This window comes from Hyperolius riggenbachi, chromosome 4 (genome assembly GCF_040937935.1).
Source record: "Hyperolius riggenbachi isolate aHypRig1 chromosome 4, aHypRig1.pri, whole genome shotgun sequence".
Lineage (NCBI taxonomy): Eukaryota > Metazoa > Chordata > Amphibia > Anura > Hyperoliidae > Hyperolius > Hyperolius riggenbachi.
In genome coordinates this window covers 371,551,281-371,569,810 of record NC_090649.1, presented here as the reverse complement: position 1 = coordinate 371,569,810, position 18,530 = coordinate 371,551,281, and the positions used below count along the sequence as shown (strand labels likewise).

The 18,530-nt window shown below is 43.4% G+C and overlaps 1 protein-coding gene across 1 annotated transcript in view; it reads left to right on the top strand.

Annotated features, from left to right (window-relative positions):
- Positions 1 to 18,530, top strand: part of SLC22A2 (solute carrier family 22 member 2) — a 74,120-nt gene that overhangs the window by 34,125 nt on the left and 21,465 nt on the right. The window lies entirely within an intron of this gene.

Here is an 18,530-nt window from a genome sequence, read left to right as displayed (position 1 = left end):
CCCCGGGGCTGTCTATCCCTCTTCCTTTTATAAGCGCGGCCGCCCTTTCTGCCTCGCTTTCTGTTTCTAAAAAATCAGTGCTTGTCTCCGAGCCTGATATATATTGAGGGATATTAGGCGTTACAGGTCTGGGTTCACCTTGTTTGGGTTTTCTGGATCTTCTAGGTGGCCTTGGGCGATCGTATCCCTGGCCCTTTCTATTACCACGATGTTTCCACCTAAAGGCCGTCCCTGTGGCATAATCATTTCTATCTCTGGTTAATTTGGTCTTTTTATTCTCAATGGTCACTTTTTCTACTTGCTGCACATCCTTATCAAGTTGTTTGAGAAAAGGTTGTACAAATCTGACACTGTCAAACTTATTTAGTTGAGACAGCAGGTTATTGATCTTGTCCTTAAGTTTGGGTAACAATTCCTTGTCATGCTTCAAGAGCATGTCAATTATAATAATTGAACATTTACCCAGCCCCAGTTCCCAGTCTCTCCTCTCCTGTTCAGAGACCTCCCAGGAGGGAAAGATCTGGACCCTGAGGCCTCTGGGGAAGATTCCTTCCCTCTTATAATTCTCAAGACTATGGGTGTTCCACCACAGTCTCACATATTCAGCATGTGCACCTTTTATATCATTGCACAATTTTCTAAAGTCAGGTGGAAATCTTGAGTCCTCATCCACTGAATGGCCACCAAAGATCTCATTCAACTGTGAGCTCCAGCCTCTTTCCAAGCGATTTAATGCTTCCATGTTATATAAAATCAAAGTGCAAACAATATGTGACCAGAAACCACTGTAAATATCAAAAGTAGTCAAGGATGTGCTGTCGCCCTAGAAAAAACCAAGCAGAGGTCACACGTTACTATAAAAACATAGCATACGGGCAAGCACCATCCACATTACCATAAAATCTAGGTAAATAGGTAAGTCAATGAGGAGTGTGCAGAAAGGAACCATAAATCTACAACACTACAAGAACCAGAAGTTCCCTGAAAAACTACACCACTCAACTCAAGAGTCAAAATTTAACATCTTTATTCAGTACAAAAACCATAAAAACAATTAAGATCAACATCAAGAGGCGCTCCAAACATTGTATATAATCATGTAATGAGTAACAATAAACTCCAAAGCGTCCTGCAGTATTAGTAATGTATATATATATATATATATATATCCTGTACTCACACCATTGTGAGAAATGAATAGCTAATAATCATGGTACCCCGGGTACTAGTGTTCAGCACTCAGACTGATAAAGTGCAAATGCATACAGTGAATATAGGACCAACATGTCCTGTGTAAACAAATAAGATGGAGGATCAATATGAGATCATCCACAAGAATCAGTGCATCAAAGGTCTGCCGAAGTGAAAGTGAAAAGGGTGAAGATCAAAGGGTGGAGAAAAAAGCCCCAAAAAATAAAAGAGTGACAACGTGTCTAGAGGCTGAAACTCACCGGTGTGCAGAACGGCAGGATCAAGGAAGGGAGAGCGCCCCCGTGAAGGGCCGGTCAAACAGCTAGGTCCTTATGCCCTGACGAAGCTGCAGATTCCAGGCAGCGAATCGCGACGGCCCTTCACGGGGGCGCTCTCCCTTCCTTGATCCTGCCGTTCTGCACACCGGTGAGTTTCAGCCTCTAGACACGTTGTCACTCTTTTATTTTTTGGGGCTTTTTTCTCCACCCTTTGATCTTCACCCTTTTCACTTTCACTTCTGCAGACCTTTGATGCACTGATTCTTGTGGATGATCTCATATTGATCCTCCATCTTATTTGTTTACACAGGACATGTTGGTCCTATATTCACTGTATGCATTTGCACTTTATCAGTCTGAGTGCTAAACACTAGTACCCGGGGTACCATGATTATTAGCTATTCATTTCTCACAATGGTGTGAGTACAGGATATATATACATACATTACTAATACTGCAGGACGCTTTGGAGTTTGTTACTCATTACATGATTATATACAATGTTTGGAGCGCCTCTTGATGTTGATCTTAATTGTTGTTTTGACTCTTGAGTTGAGTGGTGCGGTTTTTCAGGGAACTTCTGGTTCTTGTAGTGTTGTATGTGTAGTACAGCTAAGAAATAAAACATTAAAGTGAACCTCCAGACTAAAAATCTACTCAGCAGCACTGAAAAGGCCTGGTGTTTCTTTAACAGTTTCACAGCATCAGAACTTGGTTTCTCTTATACAAGCCTCATTTTTAGCTGCACAGAAGAAAACTGCCCGGGCAGTTTTCCCCTGATGCTGTGCAAAGCATGATGGGATTTCTGATGTTGTTGTTCCCCGTTCTGCTGTTTTGGTGCAATTTTTGTTTTTTTACATTTTGAATTTGACATTTGAAGCCTAGCGTGTGCAGCTGGGAGGGGTTATCAGGACACAGGACAGTTGGAACTGTGTCTCCTGCTCCTTGTCACCTCCTTTCAACCAAAAAGATGGCTGCCCCTATGACAAAGATGGCAGCCCCCATGAATCACAAACATTTGCCTGTTCTTTTAAAACAGGGTGGGTAAGAGTTTATATTACCTATCTATTGTAATTAACATAACTAATGTAACTTAATGACAGTATGTTTGTTTAGGCTGAAGTTTCCCTTTAAGATCAGATACATCAGTCTAATTGTTTCCAGTACAGGAAGAGTTGAGAAGCTCCAGTTGTTATCTCTATGCAAACAAGCCATTAAGCTCTCTGACTAAGTTAGTCCTGGAGAGGGCTGTTATCTGAGTTTTATTATCTCAACTGTAAGTGAACTGTTTAGTTTTTCTCTGCTAGAGGAGAGGTCATTACTTCACAGACTGCTCTGAAAGAATCATTTTGAATGCTGAGTGTTGTGTAATCTGCACATGTTATAGAATAATGCAATGTTAGAAAAAACACTATATACCTGAAAATAAAAGTATGAGAATATTTTCTTTGCTGCTAATCTTCTAGTAATTATTCATAGTACACAACCAATTCATTATACCATATTTTTTTTCCGCTTCAGTGTCTCTTTAAAGCTGCAGTGGCCAATTTATCAAAAAATGGCCTGGTCTTTAGGGGGGTTTAATAGTGCGGTCCTCAAGTGGTTAACAAAGAACACCTCAGCTTCCTCAGCTTCCGCACGGAAGCATAACATATCTTACTCCTCCTGCTCTGACTCTGGCACCCCACTTAACACTCAGTCAGTAGCCATCACCAAAGTGCCATCATCCCAGGGCTCAGCGGTGTGGACATTTTTTTGTGTGTCTACCTCAGATGGGAGCGATGCCATCTGTACTCTCTGCCACCAAAAATTGAGCCGTGGAAAAACCAAGACCCGCGTAGGGACAACTTCCTTATGAAGGCACATGATGAAAAAGCACAAACTGCAATGAGATGATCACCTGAGGAAAAGCAGCACACAAAAGCAAAGCCACACACCACAGTGGAAGATAACAGCCTGCAATTATTTCTCAAAAAAGGCAATACCCAAACTGTACGGTGATGTTGCAAGTGGTGTCATCTCTTGCACACAGCGTTGGGTCAAGGGTCCATCTGACTCCAGGGCTCCAGGTGGATTCCTGAATTTTTAAGGCCGCTGCTAGCAGCGGCCGCTATAATAATGTTTTCTGGTGCTTCACCGTGCGTGTACATGCCTGCCTAATTTTTCTGGCTGCACTGCGGCTGCAACAACAAAACAAAAGGCATGTAAATGTGCCAATTCCCCTTCGTGATCGTTACCTTGCCGCGGTGAAGAGGCTTGCGTATCACAATGAAGCAATGACCGGCTATATGAGTGTGTTGGGGGGCACACCCGACCCAAGATAATAAGGTCATTGCTTCATTGTGGACAGACCAAGTTCGATCAGCTGGACACTCAGTCACTATTGTTCTGTTATTGAGCTACCTCAGCCCGACCATATGGGCTTGAAAACCGCCATCGCCTGCACTCTCACCATGGTGCGCACCAGTCCAGCACGGCCATCACTATACAAACAGCAGTTTGCTGTGTGTTACACAGTGAGTTTGGTCTGTCAGTGTGAAGCAGTACATTAATTACACTACCTGATTTGTGTATACACATGCAATATGTTTTAAAGCACTTTATGCCTCCAATTTAGCAATGCAAAGTAATTTCTACCCTTAAAACCCTGCTGTGCGTAAAATCCGTAATTTTCCCCGGGACTTTTGGCGTGTATCCCACTCCGCCAGGCCCCCCTCCAGGTGTTAGACCCCTTGAAACATATTTTCCATCACTTTTGTAGCCAGAATTAGTGTTTGTAGTTTTGAAAGTTCGCCTGCCCATTAAAGTCTATTGCAGTTCGCAAACTTTTTCGCAAGTTCGCGTTCGTGGTTCGCGAACAAAAATCCACGGGTTCGCGACATTTCTAATTTTATTATGCATGGCCCTATAAATGGTGACTTGTTTACTTGTGTTCCACTCTGGTGATGTGAGTCTGTGATGCCAGCGTAATGGTGTGGAAGCAAGTGAAAACTTGAGAGAGGCTAAATAAACATGAAAACCTTACATTTATATTATCCAGTATATCCCTGTCTCTTCCCAAAAGCGTATCCAGTAATCTTATTTCCTTATGCTGGGAACACACAATACATTTTGCCATTAGATAGATGCGTTCCATTGATAAATTCTGTTGTGTCCGATACTCCTCCCGATCGTGTTACCGCTCAATTTCTCACAGAAGTGAATGGAAAAAGATAAGAAAAACGAGTGGAAGATAAGACAATCGAGTGGTTGGTTGAGCGGAAAAAAGCGATCGAGCAGAGAATCGAATGGGAAAAACGTATTGTGTGTTCCCAGCATTAAAGTGTACCCGAGGGGACATGTGACATGATGAGATAATCACGTGTATGTACAGTGCAAAACATATCAATAATCAGGCTGTTTTTCTTGTTTTATTTTGTTGCCAAAGGAGTTAATTTCTAGGCATGGAAGTGACAGTTTCAGTTTTGTCAGTAGCTTGTCGGGAATATAGTAAACGTCTCTTATAAGCAAATTACAGCCATAAAAGTTTTCCTGGCAGAATACAACTTCTGAGGGCATGGAGAAATAAAATACATGAACAAATGACCTTTTTTTTTAACTCTAGTACACTTAGGGCCTGATTCACAAAGCGGTGCAAACTTTTTCGCGGACTTTTGCGCGCGTAAAGTGCCGCGATTTGCGCGATCGCGGACTTTTGCGCGCGCAATTTGGCGCGATTCGCGCAAATCACGGCAAATTGAGCGCGCAAAAGTCCGCAATCGCGCGAATCGCTGCAAATTGCGTGCGCAACAGTCCGCGAAAAAGTTTGCCCCGCTTTGTGAATCAGGCCCTTGGTAGGCTGCCACTGATTAGAGATAGTAAAACATTCAACCTACTTTGTGTGTGTGTGTAAATGTTTAAATATATAATAAAACCATGGGATACTTAAAAAAGTCATTTTTAGGTGTAGGAGGATAAATATAATTGTTTATCTCGTCAGTTTATTTTCACCTCGGGTTCACTTTAATGCCAGTCTTTTAAAAGGAGGTATCTACTATACTTAGAGTTTGCATAAGCAAGAAGGAACTTGCATGGTTCCTCACGTTTGCTCTGTAAATGATAATGCATATTTTTCCTTTATGTTCCATAATACAATAGGCAGCATATGTACCATTTTCAACAACATCCACCCTTAGAATTCTTTATTATAATTAACCACTTCACCTTCAAGGTTCTTAAAGAGGAACTCCAGTAAAAATAATGTAATAAAATAGTGCTTCATTTTTACAATTATTATGTATAAATGATTTAGTCTGTGTTTGCCCATTGTAAAATCTTTTAAATCCCTGATTTACATTCTGACATTAATCACATGGTGACATTTTTACTGCTGGCAGGGGATGTAGCTGCTGCTTGCTTTTTTGGCAGTTGGAAACAGCTGTAAACAGCTATTTCCCACAATGCAACAAGGTTCACAGACAGGAAACTGCATGGTCCTCAGAGTTTCTTGTGGGAGGGGTTTCACCACAATATGAGCCATACAGAGCCCTCCGATGATCCGTTTGTGAAAAGGAATAGATTTCTCATGTAAAAGGGGGTATCAGCTACTGACTGGGATGCAGTAAAATTCTCGGTTACGGTTTCTCTTTAAAGGGATACTGCAGGGGCGTCAGGGAAAAATGAGTTGAAGTTACCCGGGGCTTCTAATGGTCCCCCACAGTCATCCTGTGCCCGTGCAGCCACTCCTCAATGCTCTGGCCCCGCCTCTGGTTCACTTCTGGAATTTCAGACTTTAAAGTCTGAAAACCACTGCGCCTGCGTTGCCGTGTCCTCGCTCCCGCTGATGTTACCAGGAGCGTACTGCGCAGGCCCAGTATGGTCCGTGCCCGCACCGTGTGCTCCTGGTGACATCAGAGGAAGCAAGGACATGGCAACGCAGGCGCAGTGGTTTTCAGACTTTAAAGTCTGAAATTACAGAATTTACAGAAGTGAACCGGAGGCGAGGCTGGAGTGGCTGCGCAGGCACAGGATGCCTGCGGGGGACCATTAGAAGCCCCTGGTAAGTTCAACTCATTTTCCCCCCGACCCCCCCTACAGTATCCCTTTAAGTTCTTAAAAGCCAGAGCAATAGCGCTCCTTCCATTTATTCGCCTATAACTTTATTACTACTTATCACAACAAAACAATCTACATCTTATTTTTTTCGCCACCAATTAGACCTTCTTTAAGTGGTACGTTATGCTACGAATTATTTTATTCTAACTGCATTTTAATGGGAATAATAAGAAAAAAATTGAAAAAAATTCATTATTTCTCAGTTTTCCGCCACAATAGTTTTAAAATAAAACATGCTACCACACACATTTTATTTGCCCATTTGTCCCGGTTATTGCAACGTTTAAAATATTTCAATAGTACAATGTATGGTGCCAATATTTTATGTAGAAATAAAGGTGCATTTTTGTAATATACACTCTTGACATACATATTAAAAAAGTTCAGTCCCTTAGATAACTATGTTTTTTTTATGTAGAAAAAACACTAATATACCTGAAAATAAAAGTATGAGAATATTTTCTTTGCTGCTAATCTTCTAGTAATTATTCATAGTACACAACCAATTCATTATACCATATTTTTTTTCCGCTTCAGTGTCTCTTTAAAGCTGCAGTGGCCAATTTCTCAAAAAATGGCCTGGTCTTTAGGGGAGTTTAATTGTGCGGTCCTCAAGTGGTTAACAAAGAACACCTCAGCTTCCTCAGCTTCCGCACGGAAGCATAACATATCTTACTCCTCCTGCTCTGACTCTGACACACTCAGTCAGTAGCCATCACCAAAGTGCCATCATCCCAGGGCTCAGCGGTGTGGACATTTTTGTGTGTGTCTACCTCAGATGGGAGCGATGCCATCTGTACTCTCTGCCACCAAAAATTGAGCCGTGGAAAAACCAAGACCCGCGTAGGGACAACTTCCTTATGAAGGCACATGATGAAAAAGCACAAACTGCAATGAGATGATCACCTGAGGAAAAGCAGCACACAAAAGCAAAGCCACACACCGCAGTGGAAGATAACAGCCTGCAATTATTTCTCAAAAAAGGCAATACCCAAACTGTACGGTGATGTTGCAAGTGGTGTCATCTCTTGCACACAGCGTTGGGTCAAGGGTCCATCTGACTCCAGGGCTCCAGGTGGATTCAAGAATTTTTAAAGAGACTCTGTAACAACAAAAACCTCCCCTGGGGGGTACTCACCTCGGGTGGGGGAAGCCTCCGGATCCTAATGAGGCTTCCCACGCCGTCCTCTGTCCCACGGGGGTCTCGCCGCAGCCCTCCGAACAGCCGGCGACTGTGCCGACTGTCAGTTCAATATTTACCTTTGCTGGCTCCAGCGGGGGCGCTGTGGCGACTTTCGGCACGGAAATAGACGGAAATACCCGATCTCCGTCGGGTCCGCTCTACTGCGCAGGCGCCGGAAACTTGCGCCTGCGCAGTAGAGCAGACCCGACGGCGATCGGGTATTTCCGCCTACTTCGGCGCCGAGAGGCATCAGAGCGCCTGCGCAGGAGCCAGGAAGGTAAATATTGCGTCACCGCTGCACGGAGGGCTACAGCGAGACCCCCGAGGGACGCAGGACGGCGTGGGAAGCCTCATTAGGATCCTGAGGCTTCCCCCACCCGAGGTGAGTACCCCCCAGGGGCCGTTTTGTCGTTACAGTTCCTCTTTAAGGCCGCTGCTAGCAGCGGCCGCTATAATAATGTTTTCTGGTGCGTCACCGTACGTGTACATGCCTGCCTAATTTTTCTGGCTGCACTGCGGCTGCAACAACAAAACAAAAGGCATGTAAATGTGCCAATTCCCCTTCGTGATCGTTACCTTGCCGCGGTGAAGAGGCTTGCGTATCACAATGAAGCAATGACCGGCTATATGAGTGTGTTGGGGGGCACACCCGACCCAAGATAATAAGGTCATTGCTTCATTGTGGACAGACCAAGTTCGATCAGCTGGACACTCAGTCACTATTGTTCTGTTATTGAGCTACCTCAACCCGACCATATGGGCTTGAAAACCGCCATCGCCTGCACTCTCACCATGGTGCGCACCAGTCCAGCACGGCCATCACTATACAAACAGCAGTTTGCTGTGTGTTACACAGTGAGTTTGGTCTGTCAGTGTGAAGCAGTACATTAATTACACTACCTGATTGGTGTATACACATGCAATATGTTTTAAAGCACTTTATGCCTCCAATTTAGCAATGCAAAGTAATTTCTACCCTTAAAACCCTGCTGTGCGTAAAATCCGTAATTTTCCCCGGGACTTTTGGCGTGTATCCCACTCCGCCAGGCCCCCCTCCAGGTGTTAGACCCCTTGAAACATATTTTCCATCACTTTTGTAGCCAGAATTAGTGTTTGTAGTTTTGAAAGTTCGCCTGCCCATTAAAGTCTATTGCAGTTCGCAAACTTTTTCGCAAGTTCGCGTTCGTGGTTCGCGAACAAAAATCCACGGGTTCGCGACATTTCTAATTTTATTATGCATGGCCCTATAAATGGTGACTTGTTTACTTGTGTTCCACTCTGGTGATGTGAGTCTGTGATGCCAGCGTAATGGTGTGGAAGCAAGTGAAAACTTGAGAGAGGCTAAATAAACATGAAAACCTTACATTTATATTATCCAGTATATCCCTGTCTCTTCCCAAAAGCGTATCCAGTAATCTTATTTCCTTATGCTGGGAACACACAATACATTTTGCCATTAGATAGATGCGTTCGATTGATAAATTCTGTTGTGTCCGATACTCCTCCCGATCGTGTTACCGCTCAATTTCTCACAGAAGTGAATGGAAAAAGATAAGAAAAACGAGTGGAAGATAAGACAATCGAGTGGATGGTTGAGCGGAAAAAAGCGATCGAGCAGAGAATCGAATGGGAAAAACGTATTGTGTGTTCCCAGCATTAAAGTGTACCCGAGGGGACATGTGACATGATGAGATAATCACGTGTATGTACAGTGCAAAACATATTAATAATCAGGCTGTTTTACTTGTTTTATTTTGTTGCCAAAGGAGTTAATTTCTAGGCATGGAAGTGACAGTTTCAGTTTTGTCAGTAGCTTGTCGGGAATATAGTAAACGTCTCTTATAAGCAAATTACAGCCATAAAAGTTTTCCTGGCAGAATACAACTTCTGAGGGCATGGAGAAATAAAATACATGAACTAATGACCTTTTTTTTAACTCTAGTACACTTAGGGCCTGATTCACAAAGCGGTGCAAACTTTTTCGCGGACATTTGCGCGCATAAAGTGCCGCGATTTGCGCGATCGCGGACTTTTGCGCGCGCAATTTGGCGCGATTCGCGCAAATCACGGCAAATTGAGCGCGCAAAAGTCCGCAATCGCGCGAATCGCTGCAAATTGCGCGCGCAACAGTCCGCGAAAAAGTTTGCCCCGCTTTGTGAATCAGGCCCTTGGTAGGCTGCCACTGATTAGAGATAGTAAAACATTCAACCTACTTTGTGTGTGTGTAAATGTTTAAATATATAATAAAACCATGGGATACTTAAAAAAGTCATTTTTAGGTGTAGGAGGATAAATATAATTGTTTATCTCGTCAGTTTATTTTCACCTCGGGTTCACTTTAATGCCAGTCTTTTAAAAGGAGGTATCTACTATACTTAGAGTTTGCATAAGCAAGAAGGAACTTGCATGGTTCCTCACGTTTGCTCTGTAAATGATAATGCATATTTTTCCTTTATGTTCCATAATACAATAGGCAGCATATGTACCATTTTCAACAACATCCACCCTTAGAATTCTTTATTATAATTAACCACTTCACCTTCAAGGTTCTTAAAGAGGAACTTCAGTAAAAATAATGTAATAAAATAGTGCTTCATTTTTACAATTATTATGTATAAATGATTTAGTCTGTGTTTGCCTATTGTAAAATCTTTTAAATCCCTGATTTACATTCTGACATTAATCACATGGTGACATTTTTACTGCTGGCAGGGGATGTAGCTGCTGCTTGCTTTTTTGGCAGTTGGAAACAGCTGTAAACAGCTATTTCCCACAATGCAACAAGGTTCACAGACAGGAAACTGCATGGTCCTCAGAATTTCTTGTGGGAGGGGTTTCACCACAATATGAGCCATACAGAGCCCTCCGATGATCCGTTTGTGAAAAGGAATAGATTTCTCATGTAAAAGGGGGTATAAGCTACTGACTGGGATGCAGTAAAATTCTCGGTTACGGTTTCTCTTTAAAGGGATACTGCAGGGGCCTCAGGGAAAAATGAGTTGAAGTTACCCGGGGCTTCTAATGGTCCCCCACAGTCATCCTGTGCCCGTGCAGCCACTCCTCAATGCTCTGGCCCCGCCTCTGGTTCACTTCTGGAATTTCAGACTTTAAAGTCTGAAAACCACTGCGCCTGCGTTGCCGTGTCCTCGCTCCCGCTGATGTTACCAGGAGCGTACTGCGCAGGCCCAGTATGGTCCGTGCCCGCACCGTGTGCTCCTGGTGACATCAGAGGAAGCAAGGACATGGCAACGCAGGCGCAGTGGTTTTCAGACTTTAAAGTCTGAAATTACAGAATTTACAGAAGTGAACCGGAGGCGGGGCTGGAGTGACTGCGCAGGCACAGGATGCCTGCGGGGGACCATTAGAAGCCCCTGGTAAGTTCAACTCATTTTCCCCCCGACCCCCCCTACAGTATCCCTTTAAGTTCTTAAAAGCCAGAGCAATAGCGCTCCTTCCATTTATTCGCCTATAACTTTATTACTACTTATCACAACAAAACAATCTACATCTTATTTTTTTCGCCACCAATTAGACCTTCTTTAAGTGGTACTTTATGCTACGAATTATTTTATTCTAACTGCATTTTAATGGGAATAATAAGAAAAAAATTGAAAAAAATTCATTATTTCTCAGTTTTCCGCCACAATAGTTTTAAAATAAAACATGCTACCACACACATTTTATTTGCCCATTTGTCCCGGTTATTGCAACGTTTACAATATTTCAATAGTACAATGTATGGTGCCAATATTTTATGTAGAAATAAAGGTGCATTTTTGTAATATACACTCTTGACATACATATTAAAAAAGTTCAGTCCCTTAGATAACTATGTTTTTTTTATGTAATATTTTTTTTTAATGTTTTTTAATGTTACCCTCCCCCCCCCCCCCCCCCCCCCAAAGAAAACCTAAATATTTAATTTTAAATGTAAAAGTGGGTCTTTTTTTGAAAAAATTGTATTTAGGTGTAATTTTACTATTTGGCCAAAAGATGTCCTTGTGCATTACTTTCTGTTGCGTACTATTAGTACGCTAAACAGGAAGCAATGCATGGCCACGTTGCTTTCGGTTTCTGTGAATGACAGGGCATTTCATTGATCTCCGGCGATCATTCAAACGGAGACTTGAAATAATGAATGGGAACTGCATGTTTACACCCGAATACCATAATTAGGCAACATCTGATCCATCTCCCCCCCCCCCCCCAAAATAGAAAAAACGTCACGTGAAACAAATTTATTCTGTAGCATGACTCCCCATACAATATAATTACACAGCACACCAAGTGCCCCGAACAAAACAACATAGGGAGGCAGTCTTCCTGACTAAAAAAACATAGTTAGGCAGTGTTTGAGACCCCTCAAACATCATAAATAGGAAGCATGTGTCAATACTCCTCAAATAGCAATTAGGTATTCAGAAGTCTGGAAATAACATAATTGGACAGTGTGCAACCCCCAAATAATATAGAGTGTACCCCTCACATAATTAAGTATTGTACTCCTAAAATGATTGGTGTTCAGTGGTGCCTATTAACAAAAAGAGACCCCATACCCATCTATCAGCTCACTCATGTTGAGCCGCCTCCCCATTTCTGCCACTGATCCTTCCATGCACTCGACTTGCCAGACTATAATGCCAGCATAGAGCTTTGTAAAAGAATCAGGGCCCTGAATACTTTAAAGTATTCAAGGCACAGGCCCTGCATATTTGACCAAGTGAAACCAATTTTATTCATCAAATTTTATTCATCAAAGTACAATTCAGCTGGTGATTAAAAAGGAATACGATTTGTACAGTAAATTATACCTCATGATCTTTTTTCCTTTGTCCTAAACTTTTCAGCAACAAATAAACTTCTAAATAATATTGAGACACTGGCAATGTAAAATATAATAGAAGCACTGAATCAAAGACTATAGAATCACTGAAAAGAATAATGGGGAACTTGTTTATCTTTTTTAGCACATTAGGGTTTTACAGTAAACCGAAAGTGAGGAAACCCACTTCAGGTTTTGATACATACCTAAGTTGAGGGAAGGCTCTGGATACTATAGAACCTTTCCTGTCCTCGGTCATTGTCATCATTCCTGCATCGGCCCCTATTGACGTTTTTTTTGAGAACTTGATGAGCACTCTACACTGCTGAGTCCGGAGTGGACTTGTGCTTCTCAGTGCAGATGTGTTCATCTTCGGACATACTCTGGGACGTGAATACATCTGAAGGCTGCCGAAGAGTCCCAAAGACCAAGCTGGTCTCATACATTGAACAGAGGACAGCACCTTTCTTCAAACAGAAGGCATTTGCAAACATTCAGCTTCACACGAATAACTTAATCCAATAACACATCCGTTAAAGTCAGCGAGAAAATGTGTAAATCATTCCTTTTGTCAGTCCTAATTTTTACATTCACACAGCGACCTGCAGTTGTTGGGGTGACTTATTTCTCATGTGAGGTTGAATATTTGTAAACATCTTATTTGTTTTTAGAAGGCAGATTTGTATTTGGTAGAAAAAGAGATACAGAACTGCTTTCTGTCAGTTTAACTAAAGCCAAGATCTATCTGCAGAAAAAGCACATTGATGCTTTTAAACTGAATTAGAAGTTAAATAAAAAGGTATTTGTAAATGAATTGCAATAGCTGATATAACTGATATGACATTGCAGATACTTACATAGTGCTTTGCAGAATTCTTCTTCAATTCAATGAATTACACTAAATGAATCAATAAATAGTAGTACTGGTATAGATCTTTATTCAATTCAGTCTTAGCACAGGTGCTAGTTCCAATGTGACACATCATGGCTCATGTTGTGATGTATTTTGGCTTGTTCAACAGAACTATTGCCTGTTCCTTTGTTGCAGTATGTACTACATATGAAATTGGTGTAGTAGTACAGGCTGTAGGCAATAATGTATATGTGTGAAATGAGTCTCTTATTCAAATCATCACATATATAATGTGTTTGAACTCCAAACATAATCATCAGTGTACTCAGCCCCTACATTGATATGTCATCTGGGTCCATGACATGCCTCGTGACTGAAGTATTCCGGATGCATTCTTCTTATCAATGTTTCCATTCTGTAATGTCATCAATGCCCACGTCATGTGACTGATTTACACACGCATTCCTTTAAAACGTCTCCTTTCTGAAATATCAGCTTGTTTCAAAATACACTCATCAGATGACTGAAGTAATCTATGAACTGCCTGTTTAACCTCGGAATCCTTTTATTCTTAGGCATGAAATGATTATAGCAGCTGAATAGCCTACATGCATAATTATGTTATTTACAACTCATTTTATCCTGAACTGACTTAATGTTTTTCCTTTGTTTCTTTATTATAGCTATGGGTGCAAAATAATGTATTTTTGTTACATGCTCTTCAGCAAACAGCAATGAGGATTAAAGCAAAATCCCACATGCAAAATGCAGTCATCAACATGGGTGTCCCCATGTTGGGCAAAATGGGGCATGCGCCCACCCCTGGCTAGCTGCTGCCCCCCCCCCCCAGCCACCTGAACCTGCAGGAGGGGAAGCAACACAAAAGGAGGGGCAGCGGGGACAGCGGCGGGGAGGGGGGCCAGACCCCCCACCTCCCTCACCTGGGTTCCCTTCTTCTGGCGCTTCCCCTCCCTCCAAATTAGCAGCGGCAAACAGGGGCATCAGTGGGCGGAGAAGAATTACTCACCTTCTTCCTGCGTTCCAGGCGATGGCGCACATCGTCACGTGACACTGGTTACTGCCTTCTCCAACGTTCTGTGCTTCCTGATTAGCGGAATCACAGTGAGCGGCGAAGAAGTTGGAGACCAGTGACGCTGCGCGCCATCGCCTGGAGCGCAGGAAGAAGGTGACTAATTCCTCTCCACCCACTGATGCTCGATTCTGTTTGCCACTGCTAATTTGGAGGGGGAAGCGCCAGAAGGAGGGGACCCAGGTGAGGGAGGTGGGGGGGTCTGGCCCCCCTCCCTGCCACTGTCCCGCCTTTCAAGCTTCCCCCCATACTGGGGGCAACTATGCTAATAGGGGGCAACTATACTAGCTATACTGGGAGCGACTATACTACCTACACTGGGGGCAACTATCCTAGCTATACTGGGGGTGACTATACTACCTGCTCTATATTAGTTATACTGGGGGCAACTATACTATTACTGGGGCAACTACACTACCTACACTGAGGGCAACTATACTAGCTATACTGGGGCAACTATACTATCTATACTGGGAGCAACTATACTAGCTATACTGGGGGCAACTATACTCTCTCTGCCTTTCTGATGTCCCTTTCTGCTGTCACTCTCTCTCTCTGCCTTTCTGCTGTCTCTCTTTCTCTGCCTCTCAACTCTCTCTTTCTGCTGTCTCTCTCTTTCTCTGCTGTCTCTCTCTCTCTGCTGTCTCTCTCTCTCTCTCTCTGCCTTTCTGTTCTCTCTCTCTGCATTTCTGCTGTCTCTCTCTATCTCTCTGCCTTTCTGTGCTCTCTCTCTCTGCTTTTCTGCTGTCTCTCTCTCTCTCTCTCCACTCTCTCTCTGCGTCTATGCTGTCTCTCTCTCTCTGCCTTTCTGCTCTCTCTCTGCCTTTTTGCTGTCTCTCTCTCTCTGCATTTCTGCTGTCTCTCTCTGCCTTTCTGCTGTCTCTCTCTCTCTCTGCCTTTCTGCTCTCTCTCTCTGCCTTTCTGCTCTCTCTCTCTCTGCCTTTCTGCTGTCCCTCTCTCTCTCTCTCTGTGCCTTTCTGCTGTCTCTCTCTCTGCCTTTCTGCTGTCTCTTTCTCTGCCTTTCTGTCTCTCTCTCTCTCTCTGCCTTTCTGCTCACACCCTCTCTCTCTCTGCCTTTCTGCTGTCCTTCTTTCTGCCTTTCTGCTCTCTCTCTCTGCCTTTCTACTCGCACCCTCTCTCTCTCTCTGCCTTTCTTCTGTCCCGCTCTCTGTCTTTCTGCTGTCTCTCTCTCTTTCTGCCTTTCTGCTGTCTCTTTTTCTTCTCTCTCTGCCCCCCTGCTGTCGCTCTCTGCTGTCCCTCTCTGCCTTTCTGCTCTCTCTCTCTTTGCTGTCTCTCTCTCTGCCTCTCAGCTGCCACTCTCCCTCTCAGCTGTGTCTCTCTGCAGTCTCTCTCTCTCTCTGCCTTTTTTGCAATCCTCCGCACACACTGGCACCCTCCTCCTACCCACTGGTATCCTCCTCCTACTCACTAGCACCCCCTCCCGCCCATTGTCACCCTCTCCCACACACTGGCACCCTCCTGCAAAATCTGGGGTGTGGCTTATTGCCACACAGGGGGCATGGTTTAAGTTTCCCTGTCACTACCTAAACTGGGGGGCACCTGTGTCGGAGGCACTCGCAATCTAATCCCTACCATAGCCCTAGTCTAATGTCCCACCACTGCTAAGTTCATGTAAATTTGGCTCCACCTGTGACCACACCCACATCATGGTTCATGACCACGCCCATTTTCAGCTCCCACCCTTCCATTTTTGCCTCCCCCCCTCCTGGAAAATTTTCTGCGGACGCCCATGGTCATCAATGAGGTGTTAATGGCTTTCACAGATGTTATGGATCTGTAATACAAACGGAATCCTAAAAGGTTTGACTGTTTGCTTTGCAGCTGCGCTTAATTAATTTTTCATAGGCAATATGAAACAGTGGTTCCACTCTCCTGTGCAGGGTTGCGTGAAACACTATATGCTTCCTTCCTGATTTGCTCTACCATTGCACATGCTTTTTTTTCCCCACAGTAAACAATTACTGATCATTAATTGAAAGAGCTGTACTTCAAATGAACAAAAGTTTTTAAATAAGTCTGGGGTTGGTTCGCACATGCATGCCATGCTTCATTGTTTACATTACCTGCGTCACCCATAGACTTGCATTACAGCATGCTCCGTGCATCATGCATGGTGTATGTGGTAAAGCGATGTAGCCCTTGCGTTTCACCACGATGGAACAAAAAGTTATAATATCTGGGACAATATAAAATGCAAATCAAAACGTGTCATATATGCTATAACATGCCCCTGCAATCTGATCTATATTGGGAAAACAAATCGCCTCCTGTCTAAATGTATAGGCAAACATATCACCAATTTTAATGATGTGGCTGAAAATAGCCCTCGGAGCAAATACTTCAGGAGTTTTCAAAACCGTTCCCCTGAGGATTTAAAATTCAAGGGCATCATTAAACAACGTGTACCATTCAGAGTGGGTGATGTGGAAAGAGAACTGTACAAAATAGAACAAACCTGGATATATACAGAATACTAGGGATACTGATTTCAAAAGGATTGAATTTGGACTTAAACCTGTCAGTGCTGTCACATTTCCTGTAATCCAGTGTGAAACCTTCTTTCCTGCTTCTATGTGTCAGGTAGTGTGAGTCTTGCTAATAGAAATCAGCTTGGTATAATGCTTTGTTAAAGCTACAGAATTTATTCCCCCTTGATTTCTATGCATGACCTGTGTTAAATGCTATGTACAGGCTCAAGACTTGTTAAATAGAATTATAGGGAGGAGGACCCTTGAACAGCTGTGCCTATTAAGAGGAGTGGACTGTAATATGATGTACATGACTCCACCCCGAGGAAGACCCTGAGGAAGACCCATCAGTGGGCGTGGCTTAGGATCGCGTAAACTTTCCTGCCAACCTGACATGTACCAGTGCACTGGCAGCAGACTGAGAAGATTGAGGTGAGCGGAGCTCACCAGCATACAGCTGGCATTTGTCTGTGGAGTACTCTGGGAAGTTTGTGGGCAGCCACCTAAGAAGCTGGGACTGTGATACACAGCGTTGCATCCATCAGTCAATGCTACGTTGTTGGTCAGAGTGACGTCATCGTGGATTGAGGACATTTCATCACGTACATTGCTTTAATAGCCTGTGAATAATTGAACTTTAGGCCTCCATTGCTACCAGCCTGTGCAACTAATTAGATAATCAGATAATTAGGGGCCAGCTAGTCTGTTTGTCACCGTGTGTGAGGTTTTGAGGTGGTGGGCCGTACGGGCAAAATAACAGTGCTACAAGCTTTCTGCACAGGCATATATCAGGCAATAGCTAAATGTATGAACTGTTTGGGACTTGTATTATTATAACAGTGAGCGTTCATTGATGCATGTTACACGTCATCATGTGTGTCTTTGTGTTTTAAAACTTTTGATACTGATGTGGCCACTGCTTGAATAAAGCACATTGAGACACTGCTTCCATACAGTTTTTTTATTAGGTACATTATGACAATTTTTCCCCAGTGTCTGGATTTTCTTTTACCACTTCACAAATGCTGACCATGCTGGTCAGGCAAGACCTATCTTCAGTAACCCCATGTTTATAATGGGAAATGAGATTCTGCACAAATTTTTTTTTTATATCATTACTTAGAAGAGTTTGCTGGTTTTGATTTTCTTCTAGCTCGAATAAAGGGATAACTGAGGGATGACAGCAGTACTTCAGAACTGATCCACGTGAGAGTTACAGAAATAAGATAAAGTGACCTATCGACAGGCACGTGCAAGGTGGGTGGGTGGCGGGAGGGACTCTGGGTGCCCAAGCACTCCCCCTTGTTAAATCCCCATAAAAAGGCCGCTTTGGCTGCAAAAAGGAAGCCCCGCCCCTGGTCACCATCCCGGCAGCTGTGTGGGAGCAGGTAAGATGCTGTCTCCCTGACAGTGACCATTCCCTCCCCCAGCATCCACAGTGACCTCTCCCTCAACCTTGTACCCATACAGACCTCTCCCTCCCCATCATGAGCACTACAATAATCCTGCCTCCCCCAGCACCCACACTGA